The sequence below is a fragment of the Piliocolobus tephrosceles genome, unplaced genomic scaffold (assembly GCF_002776525.5).
Source record: "Piliocolobus tephrosceles isolate RC106 unplaced genomic scaffold, ASM277652v3 unscaffolded_37436, whole genome shotgun sequence".
Taxonomy (NCBI): domain Eukaryota; kingdom Metazoa; phylum Chordata; class Mammalia; order Primates; family Cercopithecidae; genus Piliocolobus; species Piliocolobus tephrosceles.
The window spans coordinates 6,128-11,804 of record NW_022321461.1 but is presented as its reverse complement, the minus strand read 5'-3'; the positions used below and the strand labels follow the sequence as shown (position 1 = coordinate 11,804).

The following is a 5,677-nucleotide window of genomic DNA, read 5'->3' as shown; positions in this document are numbered from 1 at the left end:
GGGGGGGGGGGGGGGGGGGGGAGAGGGATTGCACTGGGGAGTTATACCTGATATAAATGATGAATTGATGGGTGCTGATGAGTTGATGGGTGCAGCACACCAACATGGCACAGGTATACATATGTAACAAACCTGCATGTTATGCACATGTACCCTAGAACTTAAAGTATACTAAAAAAATAAATAAATAAAAATTAAAAAAAAAAAAAACATAGTACCCAATAGGTAGTTTTTAAAACCTTGCTTCACCGCCCTCTGTCTCCCCTTTTGAAGTCCCCAGTGACTATCATTCTCATCTTTCTGTTCATGTGTATCCAATATTTACCTCCCATTTATGAGTGAGAATGTGTAGTATTTGATTTTCTGTTTCTGTGTTAGTTTGCTTAGGTTAAACACAAAAATGCAAAACCAGCTGCATGTATGCTGCTGCAAAGGACATGATTTTGCTTTTTTGATGGCTGAGTGGGATTCTATTGTGTATATGTACAATATTTTCTTTATTCAGTCCACTGTTGATGGGCACATAAGTTGATTCCATGTGTTTGCTATTGCAAATAGCGCAATAAACATAGAAGTGCAGGTATCTTTTTGCTAAAATAGTTTATTTCCCTGTGGGTATATACCCAACAATTGTGTTACTGAGTCAAGTAGTAATGGATCCAGCAATCCAGTTACTCTTTATGGTTCTATCAGAAACCTCCAAACTGCTTTCTGCAGGAGGTGAACAAATTTTCACTCCCACCAAGAATATATGAGTGTTCCCTATTCTCCACAGCCTCACCAACATCTCTTATTTTTCAACATTTGTCTCACTCTGTTGCCCAGGCTGGAGTGCAAAGGTGCAGTGTCTGCTCACTGCAACCCCTGCCTCTCAGGTTTAGGCGATTCTCCTGCTTCAGCCTCCCAAGCAGCTGTGACTACAGGTGTGTGCCACCACACTCAATTAATTGTTGCATTTTTAGTGGAGACAAGGTTTCACTACATTGGCCAGGCTGGTCTCAAACTCCTGACCTCGTGATCTGCCTACCTCAGCCTCCCAAAATGCTGGGATTATAGGCATGAGCCACCACAACTTTTAATAATAGCCATACTCAAGTGTGAGATATATCTCATGGTGGTTTTGATTTGTATCTCTCCAATGATTAGTGATGTTGACCATTTTCTATATGTTTGTTTAACACCTGTATGTTTTCTTTTGAGTAGTGTCTATTCGTGTCTTTTGGCAACTTTTTAATCAGGTTATTTTTTTCTTGTTAATTTGTTTAAGTTCTTTATAGATTCTGGATATTAGTTTTTTGTTACATGTATAGTTTTCAAATATATTTTCTCTCATTCTTTAGGTTGTATGTTTACTCTGTTAGGAATTTATTTTGCTGTGCAGAGGCTCTTTAGCTTGATTAACTCCCATTCGTCTATTTTGGATTTTATTGCATTTGTTTTTGGGGTATTCATCATAACTTTTTGCCTAGGGCAATATCTAGAAAAGCATTCCCTAGGTTTTGTTAGAAATTTTAGTTTGAGATCTTACATTTAAGTCTTTAATTCATCTTGAGTTAATTGTTGCCTACAGTTAGAGGTAGGGGTCAGGTTTCATTCTTCTGCATGTGGTCAGCCAATTTCCCAGCACTATTTAATGAATAGGATGTCCTTTCCACATTATTTATTTTTGTTAACTTTTCCAAAGATGGTTTGGTTGTAGGCTTTTTGCTTTGTTTCAGGGGTCTCTATTATGTTCCATTTGTCTATCAGTTTGCTTTTGTATCAGCACCATGATGCTTTGATTACTATAGTCATGTCATATAGTTTAATCTCAATTTTGTTTGATGCCTCTGGCTTTACACTTTTGGCATTAGTTTTGTTCCATATAAATACTAGGTTTGGCCAGGCCCAGTGGCTGACGCCTGTAATCCCAGCACTTTGTGAGGCCAAGGCGGGCGGATCACAAGGTCAGGAGATCGAGACCATCCTGGCTAACACAGTGAAACTGCATCTCTACTAAAAATACAACAAAATTAGCCAGGCGTGGTGGCGGGTGCCTGTAGTCCCAGCTACTCAGGAGGCTGAGGCATGAGAGTGGCATGAATCCGGGAGGCAGAGCTTGCAGTGAGCCAAGATAGCACCACTGCACTCCAGCCTGGGCTACAGAGCGAGACTCTCTCTCAAAAAAATAATAAATAAACATAAAATAAAAATAAAATAAAATAAAATAAATGCTAGGTTTTTAAAAATTCTATAAAAACTGACATTATTAGTTTGACAGGAATAGTGTTGATTCTGGAGATTGCTTTCAGCAGTATGAACATTTAATGATATTGATTCTTCCATTCATTTGCATGAAATGATTTTTCATTTGTTTGTGTCATCTGTGATTTATTTCAGTGGTGTTTGTTTTGTAGTTCTCCTCATAGAGATGTTGCATCTCCAAGGTTAGATGTATTCCTAGGTATGTTTTTCTGGCTATTGTAAATAGGATTGCATTCTCAATCGGGTTCTCAGCTTGAATATAACATTCAAGCTTATCATAAGCTAATTACAAGTGGTATACACTTCTAACAAGTGTACAGAAATACTACTTGCTTTTGTGAGTTGATTTTGTATCCTGAGACTTTGTTGAAGTCATTTGCTAGACTTAAGAGTCTTTTGGTAGAACTTTTAAGGTTTTCTAGGTATAGAATCGTATCATCAGTAAAGAGAGATAATTTGATTTTCTCTTTTCTTATTTTGATGCTTCTATATTTTCTGTTTCCTGATTGCTCTGGATGGGACTTCCAGTAATATGTTGAATAGGAGTGGTGACATAAACATTCTTGTCTTGCTCCACTTTTTAAGAGGAATGCTTCCAGCTTTTGTTCATTCAGTATGATGTTGGCTGTGGGTTTGTCATAAATGCCTCATTATTTTTAGGTATGTTCCTTCAATGCCTGGTTTGTTGTGGGTCTAATCATGAAGGGATATTGTATTTTGTTTAATGCTTATTCCATGTCTATTGGGATGTGCATATGATTTTTGTTTTTAATTCTGTTTATGTGGTGAATCATATTTATTGATTTGCATATGTTGAAACATCCTTGCATTCCAAGAATAAAGCCTTCTCGATTGCGGTGAATTAACTTTTTGATGTGCTGTTGGATTCTAGTATTTTTTGAAGATTTTTTGCTAGTATTTTTTGAAGATTTCTCCTGTGTTAATCTGAAATATTGGCTTGTAGTTTTCTTTTTGTTGCGCCTTTGCCAGATCTTGATATCATATGATACTGGTTTTGTTGAATGAATTAGGGAAGAGTACTTCCTTCTCGATTTTGTTGAATAATATTAGTAGGACAGGTACCAGCTCTTCTTTGTACATCTGATAGAATTTGGCTGTGAATCCAGCTAATCCACAGGGTTTTATTTGGCTGGTAGGTTTTTTATTACTGACTCAATTTCATTATCAATATTATTCTGTTTGAGATATCTGTTTCTTCCTAGTTTAATATTGGGAGGTTGTGTGCATTTAAGAATTGATCCATTTCCTTTAGATTTTCTAGTTTGTGCACATAGAGGTACCTAGTAGGTCTCTGAGGATGTTTTGTATTTCTGTGAAATCGATTGTGATGTCACCTTTGTCATGTCTGATTCTGCTTATTTGGATCTTCTCCTTTATTCTTTGTTAATCTAATTAGCAGTCTATAACTCCTATTTATCCTTTCAAAAAACAGAGTTTTCATTTTATTGATCTTTTGTATTTTTTTTTTTTTTTTTTTTGGATCTCAATTTCATTTACTTCTGCTCTGACTTTAATTATTTATTTTATTCTGACAGTTTTGGGTTTAGTTTGTTCTTGTTTTTCCAGTTGCTTTAGGTGCGAGGTTAAGTTGTTTATTTGAGACATTTCTATCTTCTTGATGTAGTCATCTAGACCTATAATTTTCCTCTTAAGACTGTTTTTGCTGCATATCAGACGTTGTTATAAGTTGTTTCTGTATTTTCATTTGTTTCAAATAATTTTTTCTATTTCTGCTTTAATTTTATTGTTTAAGCAAAAATCACTCAGGAGTAAATTTATTTTCCATGTACCTGTGGTTTTGAAAATTCCTCTTGGTATTGATTTCTATTATTATTCCAGTATAGTCTGCGAAGATGCTTGATATAATTTCAATTTTTCAAATTTATTAAGACTTGCTTTATGACTGATCATGTGGTCAATTTTAAAGAATGTTCCATGTGCAGATAAGAAGAAGGTATATTCTGTGATTGTTGGATGGATTATTCTGTAGATGACTGTTAGGTCCAAATGGTCAAGTCTCAAATTAAAGACCAGAATTTATTCATTAGTATTCTGCCTTAGTAATCTGTCTAATGCTGTTAGTGGGGTGTTAAAGTCCCCTACTATTATTGCATGCCTGTCAAAGTCTTTTGTCAAAAGATACTTGTTTTATGAATCTGGGTGCTTTGATGTGTAAATATTCGGGAGAGTTAGGTCTTCTTCTTGAACTGAACCCTGTATCATCATGCAATGCCCTTGTTTGTCCCGTTTTTACTGTTATTGGTTTAAATCCGATTTTATCTGATACAAGAATAGTGACTCCTGTTTTTTTTGTTTGTTTGTTTTTGTTTTTGTTTTTTAATTTTCCATTTATCTGCTATGAAAAACAAAAGTAAATGACTTTCCATTTCGGTCTCTGTACTTTGAGCCTTTGGGTATCATTACATGTGAGATGGGTCTCCTGAAGGTAGCAGAAGAATGGGTCTTGTTTTCTTAATCCAATTTGCCACTCTGTGTCTGTTAAGTTGAGTGTTTAGGCCATTTATATTCAAGATCAATATTAACATGAGGTTTTGTTTCTGTCACAGTGTTGTTAGCTATGTGTCTTGTAGTCTTGATGGTGTAGTTGCTTTACAGCATCTCTGGGCTACGTGCTTGCATGTGTTTTTATGGTAGGAAGTATTGTTCTTTCATTTCCATGTTTAGAACTCTTAATATCCTGGGATTGTGTCTGGAGAGTGCCCAGTATTCTGCCACCTTCAGAAAGGAAGGGAAAGCAAACATTCATGAAAGGAGAGGCATTCATTCCATTCCCAGCTTGCTCCAGATCTGGCAGTTGGAAGACATTCTGCAACAATGTCAAAACAGACAAAGAAACAAAAAAGAACTCCCTTACGCATCTCTTATAGAGCCAGTCTAGTAGTGATAAATTCCCTTAACAATTGCTTCCCTGAGATAGACTTTATTTCCCTTTTCTTTATAAAGCTTAATTTGGTGGGACATCACATTCTTGGCTGGCATATCTTTTCTTTAAGAATGTTAAAAATGGGCCACCAGTATCTTCTGGCTTGTAAGGTTTTCTGAGAATTCTATTAGTGTGACAGTTTTCCCTTTATAGGTAACATTAGCCTTTTCTCTAGCTGCCTTTCGAATTTTTCTTTGCATTGACTATAGATAGTCTAATCATTATGTGCCTTTGAGATGGTAATCTTGTATAACGTGTCACTGAAATTCTTTGGATTTCTTGTACCTGCCTGGTGTCCTCACTAGCAAGATTCAGATAATTTTCCTGAATTATTTCCTCAAATATATTTTTCAATTTCCCTTATTTGTCTTCTCTCTCAAGAATGCCAGCAAGTCATTGATTTGATCAACTTTACATAATCCCATATTTCTTGAAGGTTTTGTTCATGTTTAACGTCTTTAAATTTTT

At 35.7% G+C, this 5,677-nt stretch overlaps 1 non-coding gene across 1 annotated transcript; it reads left to right on the top strand.

Annotated features, from left to right (window-relative positions):
* The first annotated feature begins 4,957 nt into the window (after positions 1-4,957).
* LOC111528096 lies at positions 4,958-5,103 on the top strand. The gene has a single exon (XR_002726867.1). It is a non-coding gene; the product is annotated as a small nucleolar RNA SNORA7 (small nucleolar RNA).
* The last annotated feature ends 574 nt before the right edge of the window (positions 5,104-5,677 follow it).